The following is a 17,701-nucleotide window of genomic DNA, read 5'->3' on the forward strand; positions in this document are numbered from 1 at the left end:
TCTCTATCTTCTTGTATTAGCTGTTGTACTAAGTAGTAGAAGAAATAAGAGCAAAATCACTCGCTTATCATCCTCATACTTGTTTATCCTGACCTCAATCGGGTGGGCGGCATATTTATTCAGTATATTCTCTGAAATTGCAAGTTCTAAAGTGTATCATTTTTTTGTTCAGTCAGAGAGCTAAACGGGGCGAGGCTGGAGGCGTCGGTGAGGGCGTACGGCGGCGCCGGCTAGAGCAAGGTGTCCAACAAATGGGTTAAGTCAAATTAGCATTTTGTACTAGCCATCCCTGTTTCCTGCTTTTATATGTACGCAAACTCGAACCTAAGTTAGGCCTTTGCATTGTCATGGTGGTCTCTGTGTGTGATTCCGCATGGTAATACTGATGCATAAAACTTGGTTTGGTATGGAATTGGCAACCTGTTTAAGTTGTTAGTTTACTTGTGGATTTTGACATAGTGATCCCTTAATCCTTGTAGAGCATTTTTGTTTGTTCTGAACCTGACTGTTATGTCAGTTTTCATGTGACAACCTTGCTGTGCTAGTTTATTTTATTGCAAAGCTTGCCGTGCTAGGTGCAGAGCATAAGGTGCCCTGCTTGGATCGTGTTGAATCTAGTTAGGCAGAGGAATCCTTGCTAATTCTGGCAAGTTTTTTGCTTTCACATCTGAGTTAAAGAAAACTGGAATTGATCTTACAAGTGGATCAAAACGTGAGAATGACTGATTCCATTTTAAGGTTGTCACTAACCTGGTAGTTTTATTTGGTGATGCAGTTTGTAAGTTAAAATGATGCCCAGGGTTCAGGACATGTGTGATTTCTATTGACATAGGTGTTCCTCCCATGCTATGTCTCTCTATTGAATAGATAGGTTCAGTTTTCCTTTGTTCTATTTCTAGTTTAAGCATAAGCAGGTTCTAGTAAGTGTCTATGCATGTGGCTCATGAGTTGGAATATCTAATCTAATTAGGGACTGCAGACCTGCTGTGTCATGTGCAAATTTGCTTGCATTCAGTTCAGAAATTTCTGAATTCTTTGATGTTTTCCATCTCCACCTTCAGTTTAGTTCAGTTCTGCTGGGTGTGAAAATCACTCTGTACCTGCATTTTCGCCTGACTGTTTAATACATGATGCATTCGACTGCTAGGACTTGAGCACCCATCAACATGTTAGTTCGATGAATGTGGGCGTCCGATAATCTGATCGAAACCCCGGTCGATAATTAGTTAAGCATCTCGTGATTAAAATGTCTGCTCGTCATTAGCAGCTTATATGCATCCAGCTTTGTTTCAAGCTAATATGTTCTATGATGTGCTATTAGACTGATTGATACTGCTTTGCACCTGCATTTTCGCCTTGCTGTTCAGTACATGATGTATCTAATTGAGCACCCATCAACATGTCGATTCGACAAATATGGACGTCTAATAATCTGTTTGAAATCATGGTGTAACCATCATGTAGTACTCTAGCCACTGGGATCATAAAGCATCTCGCGGATATAGTGGTTGGTCCTTATTAACTTGTGCTATGCAGCCAGCTTTATGTCAAGCATATAACTATGTTTAGCTAATGTTATGCACGATACGCAACTCCATTCGTCCATGCCTTTTCCTTATATCCAATGCCTGCATTGGCATGACATATTTATTTGCTGATGGTTTTGCAGGATTTCCCCAAGAACATAGACCACCTTGCCGCATTCTGGGACAAAGTAAGAAGATATGCTCTGCTCTGCCGCCACTTCTTTATTCTCTGCTGTAATATAAATAATTTAGCAGAAAGAGTGATTTGCTGACAGACTGTGGATTACTAACCTTATATAACCTATTTAAACGAAGCAACATGTTGTTTCCCTCTCCTTGCTAGTAGTTTGTTCATGGGATTATTAACTTGTCCTGCTCTTCCTTCAGCTCACGGTGGACCAGGCCCAAGCGATACTGTCCTTGGAGGGCGTGGCTATAGAGGTAATGACCATAAACCCGTACCTTCAGAGTATACGACTTTGTCTTTCTGTCTCGGTTTGTGTTTGGGAACATCTAATGTTAATGCACAACAAATACATCTCCAGGAGACCAGCGCTTTATTCATTTTGACATCATTGTCGTCATGGATGTAGCCAGGGTACGCTTCATTGCCGCTGCCATATGCCAGAGCCGGCAATGAACTCCTGGTAAGGCTTTGTTGACCCAACTTGTTACTGTATGCATTTGGTGTCGTGTAGTATCATATGTAAGCTTCTTTTCTCCCCTCTAGGACCTTATTGAGACAGCAGCCTCAAGGCTACCTATCTCATCAAATGAACTATTTATCATGCTTGACGAAGCAAGCGAGAACACATTTCTTTGTACCAACGCAGCTCGTCTCACTATTGTTTCTTACTTTGTTAGCTACGACATATATTTCCCCCAGTTTTTCTAATTCTTCTCTGATTCATGTAACAGGATGACAGTGGAAGCCATGTTGTTGTTTTGTTTGTTCCCAGCCCTGACTATGGTCTTCGAGCGAGTCCGGCATGTTGTTCATCTGACTATGTTCATCCAGCGAGTCCAGTATGTTCATGACAGGAGCAGGTAGTTTGTGATCACATGGAAGGAGCTTGTAAAGTAGTACTGTATTACATGTAGAGCTTGCTACACTTGTAGAGCTTGTAAAGCAGTATGGTCCTCTGTATTGGAACGAATAGAGTTTGTATTATGTGATCTGGTTGCTCTTATTTAAGTATCATGTGTGTTTTTGTCTCTGCCAATCAAAATAATGCTTGAAATATGAAGAATATGAGCCTGATAGATGGGACCCACTTACCAAAACATGACAAATGGGACCCAGTTACTAGAACCTGACAATTGGGACCCACCTGACTAGTGGACCCTTCTTTTGAAAAAAAACCTAAATTCGTTTAGACAAAAAGGCCACAAACCAACAATAAAAAAGGTTGCAATGTTGGGCTTGGCCCATGAAGTTGATCAAAAATTGATAGAAAAAATATATAAAAAGGACGAATTGTTGGGCTAGGCCCATGTAGAAAATCGAATTGGACCGGGCTGAATCTTGTGCCACGTCAGATTGCCACGCTGGATGGCTACGTGGCCTGGGGAGTTTGCTAGTGACCAAAACGCCACAGTAGACGTATTTTGGTCATAAACGTCTACGACCATTCCAGAAGAAAGGTCGCTATAGTCAGTTTATGACGGCCAGCTTTTGACCTTATGTTTTTTGTCACAAAAAGGTCACAAATGGAAATTTGTGACCATTCAGTGACCAATAGTGGTGGTCACAAGTTGACATATTTCTTGTAGTGCCTGACAGGGAGAGAGACTTTAACGAGTTTAGTACATCGCCAAAGGGCGAGTGCTAAAAGATATCCACGGAGGTGAACTCCATGATCGGTGCCCAATCGGATTCGATAGGCATGGGCGCAAGCGGTTCGAAGCCCGTGGCCGGAGACGAGTCCAGCGGTTTTGCGTCACGGCTCTCGTGATGGGTAAGGTCAGTATTCGGCTCTATCGCCACTCAGGGTGCGACCTCCAAGGCGGGGTCTATCCGCCTGTCCTCGGATGGCGCAATCTATTCCGGATCAAAGGCCAGAGGGGTTGCTGGCGTGATATCCCGAACACTGTCCGACGGTAGAGCTACATCATGCTCGTCGTGATCGTGCGGCATGCCTGGCATGGGCTCGAATCCGTCGAAGATCAAGTATCCGCGGATATCGGAAGTGTAATTCAAGTTTTCAAACCTAACCTGGTGGCCAGGGGCGTAGCTCTCAATCTGCTCCAGATGGCCAAGCGAGTTGGCCCGCAGTGCAAAGCCGCCGAATACAAAGATCTGTTCGAGGAGGAAAACCTCACCCTGGACCGCATCGTTATTGATGATCGGAGGAGCCATCAAGCCTTACGGTGACGACATAGTGGAACTCTCAATGAAAGCACCAATGTCGGTGTCAAAACCAGCGGATCTCGGGTAGGGGGTCCCGAAATGTGGTCTAAGGCGGATGGTAACAGGAGGCAGGGGACACGATGTTTACCCAGGTTCGGGCCCTCTCGACGGAGGTAATACCCTACTTCCTGCTTGATTGATCTTGATGATATGAGTAGTACAAGAGTTGATATACCACGAGATCGTGGAGGCTAAACCCTAGAAGCTAACCTATGGTATGATTGTTGTTGTCCTACGGACTAAACCCTCCGGTTTATATAGACACCGGAGGGGGCTAGGGTTACACACAGTCGGTTACAAGGGAGGAGATCTACATATCCGTATCGCCAAGCTTGCCTTCCACGCCAAGGAGAGTCCCATCCGAACACGAGACGAAGTCTTCAATCTTGTATTTTCATAGTGCAACAGTCCGGCCAAAGGATATAGTCCGGCTGTCCGGATACCCCCTAATCCAGGACTCCCTCAATGATGATCATCACACTTCTATTTACTTTACAACTCAAGAATTACAACTCGATACATAGAACAAAGTATGACTCTATGTGTATGCCTCTGGCGGTGTATCGGGATATGCAATGAATCATGAGTGACATGTATGAAAGAATTATGAACGGTGGCTTTGCCATAAATACAATGTCAACTACATGATCATGTTAAGCAATATGACAATGATGGAGCGTGTCATAATAAACGGAACGGTGGAAAGTTGCATGGCAATATATCTCGGAATGGCTATGGAAATGCCATAATAGGTAGGTATGGTGGCTGTTTTGAGGAAGGTATATGGTGGGTGTATTGCACCGGCAAAAGTTGCGCGGTACTAGAGAGGCTAGCAATGGTGGAAAGGTGAGAGTGCGTATAATCCATGGACTCAACATTAGTCATAAAGAACTCACATACTTATTGCAAAAATCTACAAGTTATCAAAACAAAGTACTACACGCATGCTCCTAGGGTAAGGGTTGGTAGGAGTTAACCATCATGCGATCCCGACCTCCACACATAAGGAAGACAATCAATGAATATACCGTGCTCCAACTTCATCACATAACGGTTCACTATACGTGCATGCTACGGGAATCACAAACTTCAACACAAGTATTTTTCAAATTCATAATTTCTCAACTAGCATGACTCTAATATTACTACCTCCATATCTCAAAAACAATCATCAAGCATCAAACTTTTCTTAGTATTCAACGCACTCATAAGAGAAATTTTACTAGAGTTGAATACTTTGCCTAATAGGATTAATTTCGTTATCAAGGCAAATTACCTTGCTGTTTTGTGGGACTCTCAAAATAATATAAGTGAAGCATGAGAGAACAATAGTTTCTACAAAACAAATCCACCACCGTGCTCTAAAAGATATAAGTGAAGCACTAGGGCAAAAACTATATAGCTCAAAAGATATAAGCGAAGCACATAGAGTATTCTAATAAATTCTTAATCATGTATGACTCTCTCAAAAGGTTTGTACATCAAGGATGATTGTGGTAAACTAAAAAAGCAAAGACTCAAATAATACAAGATGCTCCAAGCAAAACACATATCATGTGGTGAATAAAAATATAGCTCCAAGTAAACTTACCGATGGAAGTAGACGAAAGAGGCGATGCCTTCCGGGGCATCCCCAAGCTTTGGCTTTTAGGTGTCCTTAGATTATCTTGGGGTGCCATGGGAATCCCCAAGCTTTGGCTCTTGCCACTACTTGTTCCATAATCCATCAAATCTTTCACTCAAAACTTGAAAACTTCACAACACAAAACTCAACAGAAAATCTCATAAGCTCCGTTAGTGAAAGAAAAACAAAACACCACTTCAAGGTACTGTAATAAAATCATTCTTTATTTATATTGGTGTTAAACTTACTGTATTACAACTTCCCTATGGTTCATAAACTATTTTACTAGCCACAAAATCATCAAAATAAGCAAACAACACACGAAAAACAGAATATGTCAAAAACAGAATAGTCTGTAGTAATCTGTAACTAACGCAAACTTCTGGAACATGAAAAATTCAGACAAATTAGGAAGTTCTAGATAATTTGTTTATTGATCTACAGCAAAAAGAATCAATTAAAAAGCACGTTTCTGTGATTTATGAAAACTAATCTCGTGCACGCAAAGTTTCTGTTTTCTGCAGCAGAATCAAAATAACTATTACCGTTGGTTATCCTAACGGTTTTACTTGGCACAAACACTAATTAAAACACAAAAACGAATCTAACCAGAGGCTAGACAAATTATTTATTCCTAAACAGAAGCAAAAAGCAAAAAAAAATAAAATAAAATTGGGTTGCCTCCCAACAAGCACTATCGTTTAACGCCCCTAGCTAGGCATAATAGCAATGATAGATTTAGGTATTGCCATCTTTGGTGGGCAAACCATAAGTGGCTCTCATGATAGATTCATATGGTAATTTTATTTTATTTCTAGGGAAGTGATCCATGTCTTTCCTCAATGGAAATTGGAATCTAATATTCCCTTCCTTCATATCAGTAAATGCACCAGTCGTTCTAAGAAAACGTCTACCAAGAATAATAGGACATGAAGGATTGCAATCTATATCGAGAACGATAAAATCTACTGGCACATAGTTCCTATTTGCAATAATAAGAACATCATTGATTCTTCCCATAGGTTTTTTAATAGTGGAATCCGCAAGGTGCAAATTTAAACAGCAATCATCAAGTTCATGGAAACCTAGCAAATCGCACAAAGTTTTCGGAATCGTGGAAACACTAGCACCGAAATCACACAAATCATAACACTCATGATCTTTAATTTTAATATTAATAGTAGGTTCCCACTCATCATAAAGTTTTCTAGGGATAGAAACTTCCAACTCAAGTTTTTCTTCATAAGATTGCATCAAAGCATCAACGATATGTTTAGTAAAAGCCTTATTTTGACTATACGCATGCGAAGAATTTAGCACGGATTGCAAAAAGGAAATACAATCTATTAAAGAGCAATTATCATAATTAAATTCCTTGAAATCCAAAATAGTAGGTTCATTGATATCTAAAGTTTTAACTTCTTCAATCCCACTTCTACCAATTTTTGCATGAAGATCTAAAAACTCCGAATTTTTGGAACGTCTTCTAGGTAAAGGTAAATCATCTTCAGTCCCATCATTATCAAGATTCATATTGCAAAACAAAGATTTAATAGGGGACACATCAATAACTTTTAGATCTTCATCCTTATTGTCATAAAAATTAGAAAAACACACTTTCATAAAGCAATCTTTCTTAGCATGCATCCTAGCGGTTCTTTCTTTGCACTCATCAATGGAAATTCTCATGGCTTTGAGAGACTCATTGATATCATGCTTAGGAGTAATAGATCTAAGTTTCAAAGAATCAACATCAAGAGAAATTCTATCAACGTTCCTAGCCGATTCATCAACTTTAAGAAATTTTTCTTCAAGCAAAGCATTGAAATTCTTTTGCGAATTCATAAACTCTTTAACACTATTCTCAAATTCAGAGGGCATCTTATTGAAATTTCCATAACAATTGTTGTAGGAATTACCATAATTATTAGAGGAATTACTAGGAAACGGCCTAGGATTAAAATTTCCTCTATACGCGTTGCTGCCAAAATTATTCCTACCAACAAAATTCACATCCATAGATTCATTATTATTCTCAATCAAAGTAGATAAAGGCATATCATTAGGATCCGAAGAAACACTTTTAGTAGCAAATAATTTCATAAGTTCATCCATCTTTCCACTCAAAACATTAATTTCTTCTATCGCATGCACTTTTTTATTAGTAGATCTTTCGGTGTGCCATTGAGAATAATTAACCATAATATTATCTAGGAGTTTAGTAGCTTCTCCTAAAGTGATTTCCATAAAAGTGCCTCCCGCGGCCGAATCTAAAAGGTTTCTAGAAGCAAAATTCAATCCGGCATAAATTTTTTGTATGATCATCCACAAATTCAAACCATGAGTGGGGCAATTGCGTATCATAATTTCATCCTCTCCCAAGCTTGTGCAACATGTTCATGATCAAGTTGCTTAAAATTCATAATATTGTTTCTAAGAGAGATGATTTTAGTGGGAGGAAAATACTTAGAGATAAAAGCATCTTTGCACTTATTCCATGAATCAATACTATTTTTAGGCAAAGACGAAAACCACACTTTAGCACGATCTCTAAGCGAAAAAGGAAATACCTTCAGTTTAACAATATCATTATCAACATCCCTCTTCTTTTGCATATCACACAAATCAATAAAGCTATTTAGATGGGTAGAGGCATCTTCACTAGGAAGGCCGGCGAATTGATCTTTCATAACAAGATTCAACAAAGCAGCATTAATCTCACAAGATTCAGCATCATTAAGAGGAGCAATCGGAGTGCTAAGAAAATCATTATTGTTGGTATTGGTAAAGTCACACAATTGGTATTATCCCGAGCCATCGTGACAAGCAAGCAAACAAGCAAAGAGCAAAAAGAGGCGAACGGAAAAGAGAGGGTGAATAAAATGGCAAGGGTGAAGTGGGGGAGAGGAAAACGAGAGGCAAATGGCAAATAATGTAGTGCGAGGGAGATGAGTTTGTGATGGGTACTTGGTATGGCTTGACTTGAGCGTAGACTCCCCGGCAACGGTGCCAGAAATCCTTTTTGCTACCTCTTGAGCACTGCGTTGGTTTTCCCTTGAAGAGGAAAGGGTGATGCAGTAAAGTGATGTCTACTACACAACCTTCTTCTTGTAGACGTTGTTGGGCCTCCAAGTGCAGAGGTTTGTAGGACAATAGAAAATTTCCCTCAAGTGGATGACCTAAGGGTTATCAATCCGTGGGAGGCGTAGGATGAAGATTGTCTCTCTCAAACAACCCTGCAACCAAATAACAAAGAGTCTCTTGTGTCCCCAACACACCCAATACAATGGTAAATTGTATAGGTGCACTAGTTCGGTGAAGAGATGGTGATACAATTGCAGTATGGATGGTAGATATAGGTTTTTGTAATCTGAAAATATAAAAACAGCAAGGTAACAAGTGGTAAAAGTGAGCACAAACGGTATTGCAATGCGTTGAAACAAGGCCTAGGGTTCATACTTTCACTAGTGCAAGTTCTCTCAACAATAATAACATAATTGGATCATATAACTATCCCTCAACATGCAACAAAGAGTCATTCCAAAGTCACTAATAGCGGAGAACAAATGAAGAGATTATGGTAGGGTACGAAACCACCTCAAAGTTATTCTTTCCAATCAATCCGTTGGGCTATTCCTATAAGTGTCACAAACATCCCTAGAGTTCGTACTAGAATAACACCTTAAGACACAAATCAACCAAAACCCTAATGTCACCTAGATACTCCAATGCCACCTCAAGTATCCGTGGGTATGATTATACGATATGCATCACACAATCTCAGATTCATCTATGCAACCAACACATAGAACCTCAAAGAGTTCCCCAAAGTTTCTACCGGAGAATCAAGACGAAAACGTGTGCCAACCCCTATGCATAGGTTCATGGGCGGAACCCACAAGTTGATCACCAAAACATACATCAAGTGAATCACGTGATATCCCATTGTCACCACAGATACGCACGGCAAGACATACATCAAGTGTTCTCAAGTCATTGAAGACTCAATCCATTACAAGAGAGTAGAGGGGGAGAAACATCATAAGATTCAACTATAATAGCAAAGGTCGCGATACATCAAGATCGTGCCAAATTAAGAACATGAGAGAGAGAGAGAGATCAAACACATAGCTACTGGTACATACCCTCAGCCCCGAGGGTGAACTACTCCCTCCTCGTCATGGAGAGCGCCAGGATGATGAAGATGGCCACTGGTGAGGGTTCTCCCCTCCGGCAGGGTGCCGGAACAGGGTCCCGATTGGTTTTTGGTGGCTACAGAGGCTTGCGGCGGCGGAACTCCCGATCTATTCTGTTCCCCGATGGTTTTAGGGTATATCGGTATATATAGGAGGAAGAAATACGTTAGGGGAGCCACGAGGGGCCCACGAGGGTGGAGGGCGCGCCCCCTACCTCGTGGCTCCATCGTTTCTTTCCTGATGTGCACTCCAAGTCTATCGGGTAGCTTTCCTTCCAAAAATAACTTCTCCAGAAGGTTTTATTCCATTTTGACTCCATTTGATATTCCTTTTCTTCGAAACACTGAAACAAGGGAAAAACAGGAACTGGCACTAGGCTCTGGGTCAATAGGTTAGTCCCAGAAATAATATAAAAGTGTTTAATAAAGCCCATAAACATCCAAAACAGATAATATAATAGCATGGAACAATCAAAAATTGTAGATACGTTGGAGATGTATCATAAAGCAGCGTAAGTATTTCCCTCAGTTTTTGAGAACCAAGGTATCAATCCAGTAGGAGGCCACACACGAGTCCCTCGCACCTACACAAACAAACAAGAACCTCGCAACCAACGCGATAAATGGGTTGTCAAGCCCTTCTCGGTCACTTACGAGAGTGAGATCTGATAGAGATGATAGATAGTATTTTGGTATTTTTGTGATAAATATGCAAAGTAAATAAAGCAAAATAAATGGCAACGGAAATAGCAAAGTATATGAAGATTAATATGATGGAAAATAGACCCGGGGGCCATAGGTTTCACTAGTGGCTTCTCTCAAGATAGCATAAGTATTTGCGATGGGTGAACGAATTATTGTCGAGCAATTGATAGAATTGAGCATAGTTATGAGAATATCTAGGTATGATCATGTATATAGGCATCACGTCCGAGACAAGTAGACCGAAACGATTCTGCTCTACTACTATTACTCCACACGTCGACCGCTATCCAGCATGCATCTAGAGTATTAAGTTCATGAAGAACAGAGTAATGCATTAAGAAAGATGACATGATGTAGAGGGATAAACTCATGCAATACGATATAAACCCCATCTTTTTATCCTCGATGGCAACAATACAATACGTGCTTTGCTGCCCCTACTGTCACTAGGAAAGGACACCGCAAGATTGAACCCAAAGCTAAGCACTTCTCCCATTGCAAGAAAGATCAATCTAGTAGGCCAAACCAAACTGATAATTCGAAGAGACTTGCAAAGACAACCAATCATACATAAAAGAATTCAGATTTGACTCAAATATTGTTCATAGATAATCTTGATCATAAACCCACAATTCATCGGATCTCGACAAACACACCGCAAAAGAAGATTACATCGAATAGATCTCCATGAGAGAGGGGGAGAACATTGTATTGAGATCCAAAAAGAGAGAAGAATCCATCAAGCTAATAACTATGGACCCGAAGGTCTGAGGTAAACTACTCACACTTCATCGGAGAGGCCTTGGAGATGATGTAGAGGCCCTCCGTGATCAATGCCCCTTCTGGCGGAGCTCCAGAACAGGCCACGAGATGGGATCTCCCAAGTACAAAAAGTTGCGGCGGTGGAATTAGGTTTTTGGCTCCATATGTGGTAGTTTGGGGGTATGTAGGTATATATAGGAGGAAGAAGTAAGTCGGTGGAGCAACGAGGGGCCCACGAGGGTGGAGGGCGCGCCTGGGGGGGTAGGCGCGCCCCCCTACCTCGTGCCTTCCTCGTTCGTTGCTTTGCGTGGACTCCAAGTCCTCTGGATCATGTTTGTTCCGAAAATCACGTTCCCGAAGGTTTCATTCCGTTTGGACTCCGTTTGATATACCTTTTCTGCGAAACTCTGAAATAGGCAAAAAAACAGCAATTCTAGGCTGGGCCTCCGGTTAGTAGGTTAGTCCCAAAAGTAATATAAAAGTGTATAATAAAGCCCAATAATGTCCAAAACAGAATATAATATAGCATGAAGCAATCAAAAAATATAGATAAGTTGGAGACGTATCATATGCATCTTAGCTTTTTACGACCACATGGACTAATGCATCGGTCGTATTGGGCGCACCGCTGACCCAATTCCAAAACCGTACACGTGCGTCTGCTCGGCCGACCCAAACGGACTAAAAAGGACAAAAACCGCGTCCATGTGCATCGGCCGGTTGGAGTTGCCCTTAAACCACCTGCAACCATCGGACCGTGTGGTCGGAACGTGTTTTGTCATCCAACATGGTATTGCATCGGTCAGCGGTCCAGACCTATATTTTCCTACAAATGGGAAACAAAGTGGGAGGGGTTTTGCGGGCGTCCAGACCGCTATCACACCCGTGGCCCAGCAACACCATCCCACCCTCCCCCCACCCGTGTGCTTTCCCGCCCGAATCCAGCTGCCCGGCTCCACGCCACATCCATGTCAGCCCAGAGTGGATGTGACCTCTCACTCGAGCTAACATTGAAGCGACGTGGCCCAGAGAGTGTCGCCCGCTGCACACGCGTCCTTGTCGCATTGAAACGGCTTCCGACTGCCCGCCTACCTCCATTAAACTTGCTTGTGTGCCGAGAAACCTACCCTAGTCACACATCCGTCCGCGATCCAGTTGGCATTAAGCACAATGCCAGTTGGCTCTTCGCGTCCACATGCTATTTAAACAAGGCCAGAAACCATTCAAGGACCACATCACACCTTCTCTCTCCATCTCCTCCTTGCACCACACTCTCCATGCCATCTGGTGAGCAGGAAGAGGAGTTCTCCAGCTGGGTGGCCCGCCGAGCCCGCTGGATATGCTCCAGCAACTCGTTTCTCCACCTCCCTTGCCACTATCATAATGGGCGAGTCTCTAGGCTGGTGCAAGAAAGAGCAACTCACTGCTCCAAGCTGGCATGTGGTACACCAAATCGCCTCTCCAAGCCAGCGCGCCTAGGAGTGATGAGTGGCTCCATGGGCTGGCATGCGAAGGAGAATGGCGGCACGGGCATCGTGGCGGACATGGACGAGGTCGTGTCCTACCACTCCTCGCGCGCATACGACCACGCCATCCACTGCGAACATTGGCGGAACCGCGCCCTACCCGTGAGAAAGAAGTCGCCTATGAAGAGATCAATGAGGAGCCAGCACGTCCACGGCCTCTGCCAACAGCGAGGAAAAATAGACCATGGGAGGCAGCCGTTGCTTGGGTTCCATGAAGACCACCGCGTCGCCAGGTTACACAACCAGTGACTTTCCCGCTCCGCATGGGAGGGGGGTGCTCACGGTGAACGTCTTCCCCTGCCCCCCAAAACTAAATCTCATATGTACTTCACGGAAGCGGAGGAAACTCTTCGCCTCCTGCTGAAGCATATCCTGCTAGGTCTCACGACACTCCGATGAGCCGCGTTGCGGGAAGCCATGTCATCGGAATGGTGCTCCGCCACTGCCGGCAATAGACTATCTTAGAATAGACTAGCTTAGTTCGCTATAATTAGTTGAAATGTGTCCGAAATGTAAATGTTTTTGCCCGGTTTATATGAAAACCAGTCGGGTTGCATGAATTTCATCCGGTATGTGGAAATACGGTTTGAAATGCATGCGGATAGCTTTGGATGGCCACCTCTTGCATCCGTGTCCGCGGACTGGTCCTCTAGTCCATGTACAGATGATGTGTCCATTTTGCGATTCAGTGTTGGAAATGCCCTAATAACTCTGTATTGCAACTTGACATATACACTTACCTATCTAGCTAATGGCTCCCTATAGGATGACCGGCTTGGCTTAGTATCTTCATAACTAATCACACTACAACTAATGAAAGGTATTCTCTTACCATTAGTAAGTACTAACTTCTATCTCAAAATATAAGACATTTTTAGGCTAGCTTAGCCTAAAAAGTTGGCTTACATTTTTAGACGACGGTAGTACTTTTTTAGGAAGTTGTCAGCTAGATAGCTATTTCTTTCAATACATAATATATCTTTTGACACTATCCGTCACACCCTGATTTTCATGCCACAACACTTAAGTCAATAAATCATGCTAAAATGTGTTTTGACAAAAACTTTTGAGTGTTCTGGACTTTGCTTGATTTGCTTTTTGTGTGTTGTTTGCAAGTGCTCTAAAAATCAAATAAATCCTTCAACTCTTATACTCCATCTCCTTGATCCAAACCTTTCCCCAATGATCATGCCATGTGTATAGGACATAATAGTATTTTCTTACAAAAATATTTTGGCCAAAAAGAATTTTCTAAAATTAGCCTTCCCAAAACCCCTGAATTGAGGTTTGTACTGCAAGTACTTGATTTGGGATGTGAAAAATCTTTAAAAAATTATATTTGAATCATATTAGGTATAGGACTCCCATAAACAACAAAAGTTTAATTTTAAAAGTTATTTTCCTATTTTATTTAAATGCTTTTTCTTAAGGCCAGACATGGACTTTAATAGGTTAAAATTATTTTATTGTTTCAAAAATATTTGAGAAAATTTAGAGAAACTCATAGGATATATATTGTCCATATATAAGAGTTTCAACACATGGTCATGTTCAAAATATTGGTCAAATCCCTCAAAAACCCTTTATGGATATTTCAAGCTTTTGAAATAAGGATATTGTCTTCATTAATTCCAAGAAAATTCTAGCATATCACATATGACATATTTGATGGTCTTGCAAAGCCTCATGCCTTGAAGATCAAGAAAACATCATCAAACCCCCTCAAAACCATTTATGTCCATTTTAAAGTTTGAGCAACTCTACATAGACAAACTTGTACAAATGCTATCAAACTTGCTGCACATGCTCAAATGGTGTAATTATGCATCTAGACCAAATAGCACAAGTTGGAGAGAAGGATATATGCATCAAAGTGCCCCAAAACCCTTTCGGCCAGATCCAAATTTGAACAACTCTATATTGCCAACTTTTACTTGTGACCTCAAATTTTGTGGACATGCTCACAACCCGAAATGATGACACTACACCAAGTGGTGAATCAAGGAGGGATGATTTGCATGACTAAATCTTGGAAAAGCCAATTCTGTTGATTTCTAGGGTTTGCCAAAGTTACATTGGAAACTTTCTTCAAATGAGCTCAAAATTGGTGACCAACCTCATTGCTATATGCCATTTGATCCTGTTAATTCTCATGTCAAGTAGAATTAATTTTCTTGACCAAAACAACATCAAACATCTTCTGTCATTTTGCCAAAACCATCATTTTGACCCCTTCCACTATCCTCCCTTGTCTCAAATTTTTACCAGAGGTATGCCTAGTCATCACCTACCTCCAGTAACTCCCCTTTCCCAAGTCTCAATGATTGAGGGGTGAAAACCCTAGTTTTCCCCCACTGGACAGCCCTATTCATCTCTCTCTCTACCTCTTCTCTCATTTCTAAAGCTCTCCAGGGCATCCAAAGCTTGACACACATTGTTTACACTCCCCTAGTGCTGCTAGACAAAAGTGGACGCGGCCATGGCATATATTTATGCCATGGCATGCAGAGCTCGTGCCCTGGAGCACGCTACAGTGCTCTCCCGCACTGTAGCTCACCCATGCCAAGGGTATATGACAGCCTTGGTCGGCGGAGTGGTGTTCCCCGAGGTCGCCTCGGCGTCCGCTACATAGCAAGATGTCGGGCCCCTCTTGGACCTCTCTCCTCTCCCCTCTACGAGCTAACCCGAGCGCGTCCGTGGAAGCTGCACATGGTGCACCGCGGCCTCATCCATATAAAGCTACCCCGAGCTCTCTATCGCCTCAGTTGGGTCCCCCTCTCTCCCGCACACCTCCCAGACATCCTCCCTCTCCTTCTCGTGCCCTCCAGCACCCTCCATGGCCAGAATGCCGCCGCCGGCCTCCACTCCGATTCGGGCAAGGGCGGGCTTCTCCCCTCCTCCTCTTCCCACCAGAAGAGCCACCAGGGTCCAGCGACCCTTTTCCCCCCATCTCCCTGTCCGTCGGGGCACTGTGCCCCCTGCCCATCATCGCCTGGGCGTCCGCCCGCCTTGGCCAGTGCCCGCCGCACCTCGGCCACCCCCTGCCGTCCCTGGGACGCCCCCGATGCGCCGCTCCTCGACGACCCCTCCGGTGGCCGCGGATTTGCTAGAGGTGGCATGTGTTGCCGGGGGAAAGCGTCGGCTGGCGTGCAGTCGGGGCTCGACCCCCTCCTGTCGCGAGCGCAGGAGGAGGAAGAAGACCCTGCGAGTGGGCCCCGTGGGTCAGTGACCCTGCCGGCCGGCCACGTCATTTAAGTAGAGACGGGCCAGCCGGTCTACGCCTCTCTACGACGAAAACATCATCCCGGAATATGCCTTCGGTGTGGCCTCCCAGCAGGTGTGCGCGAGGAGCTGGGGCAGGCCCAGTGCGCTTCCCGGCTAAATTACGCTCAGTGCGTGAGATTATGTATGAAACCCCTTTTCTCATTTTCTTTTTTCAGATGACTTCAAAAATCCATAAATAATTCATTTGAGATCCAAATTTGATGATTCAAAATCCTAGTGTCTTCTAAATTCCTGATCTACCTCATGGTGCAGCATGCACATTTTTCCAGAAAAGTTTCCTTCACTCATATTTAAATAAACCTATATTTCCATTTCTGAGCCAAATTTGGAAATCACAGGGAGCCAATATTTGATCCAAATTGCATGTTTAAAATTCCTAGATGCTTTGGAGTTCATAACTTAGTTTATGAACATTTTTCCCAATACATTCTGTGCCACATAAACTATTGATCCATTTCTTCATATATTGCCAGCTTTGCAAATCCATAGGAAAATCATTTGAACTCCAAATCCAGTGAAACCAACTCCTAGAAGCTTATAAAATCATGCATTGTCAAATGGGTGCCTCTGCTCATTTCTGAAAATAATGTTTTTGTACACTTCTTGCAAATCCATTAATCCCCAGATTCCATCATATTGAAATGTTCAACAATATCTACTGATCCAACCCCAATTAAAACACCTTGGTCATTCCTTATATGACCAAAGGTATCCTAGAAAAGTCCAACTCACATTTTTTGAGCACTTTTATTTTTGCCTTGTTGTGCTGCTTATTGTGATTGTTTTCGACGTTAGTTGACGAAGTACACGGAGTACTTGGAGAAGGACCAGAAGACCTGAAGACTCTGATGAACCAGGCAAGCAGCCCTTTGACCATGTTTGAGAAACCCTTTTTGTGCATGTCATATAGCACCTTATTATCAATGCATTAGGATCATGATGAGGTGGTGACCACTTTGGTTGTTGCCTTTGTTACTTTCCTATTGAGACTTGCATCAAGCATGACCCTACCTTCCTATGAGGGTTATGCGGGTGGAAGTAGATAGGATGCTATAGTAGTGGCTAAGCAAATGGGACGGGAATATGCATGGTGAAGGAGGCAGAGTACTTTCAAAAGACCTTTCGAAAACCCCGTCCGGTGCCAGTTATGCCCGAGGAAGATAATGAGTTGGGTAACCAGTTGATGATGAAGTGGTGTACCGAGGCAAGTGTGTTTGTTGTTTTCAAAATGGATAGGTTTAAGTTGCGACCATTATTCCAACCTTACATGCGCAACCACTCTACCCTTATATGGGAAAGGGCATTATTGATTACCTAGGCCGATACTAGCATGGTGCCCGCATTACTAGTGACGGGGGTGACACTAGGTCACTCTCGGGACGGGGTCGTGCTTGGATAGGCGGCCATGACTGTTTTCACAGGGCACCGGACACACCGTTGGTACCCCGTGCCAGTGGTATGTGATGAATATGGGAGCGAGGCGCCACAGTTTTAAGATGTGAAATGTTGGGCACGGGGGTTACTACCAATCGAGTGGACTCTATGTTAGTGTCGTCTAGGGAAAGATAGTGATCGGGTGCTTACCCCAGGGTACTTGAGGTACCTCGGGTCGTGGATGACACGGAAGTTCCCCGGATCTTGTGAGTAAAGTGTGCAACCTCTGCAGAG

The 17,701-nt window shown here is 43.0% G+C and overlaps 1 long non-coding RNA gene across 1 annotated transcript; it reads left to right on the forward strand.

Moving 5' to 3' along the window:
• The first annotated feature begins 1,913 nt into the window (after positions 1-1,913).
• On the forward strand, positions 1,914-2,625 carry LOC119330256. The gene is made up of 3 exons (XR_005160004.1): positions 1,914-1,967; positions 2,072-2,173; positions 2,445-2,625. It is a non-coding gene; the product is annotated as an uncharacterized LOC119330256 (long non-coding RNA).
• Positions 2,626-17,701: the final 15,076 nt, after the last annotated feature.

Source organism: Triticum dicoccoides, chromosome 1A (assembly GCF_002162155.2).
Source record: "Triticum dicoccoides isolate Atlit2015 ecotype Zavitan chromosome 1A, WEW_v2.0, whole genome shotgun sequence".
Taxonomy (NCBI): Eukaryota; Viridiplantae; Streptophyta; class Magnoliopsida; order Poales; family Poaceae; genus Triticum; species Triticum dicoccoides.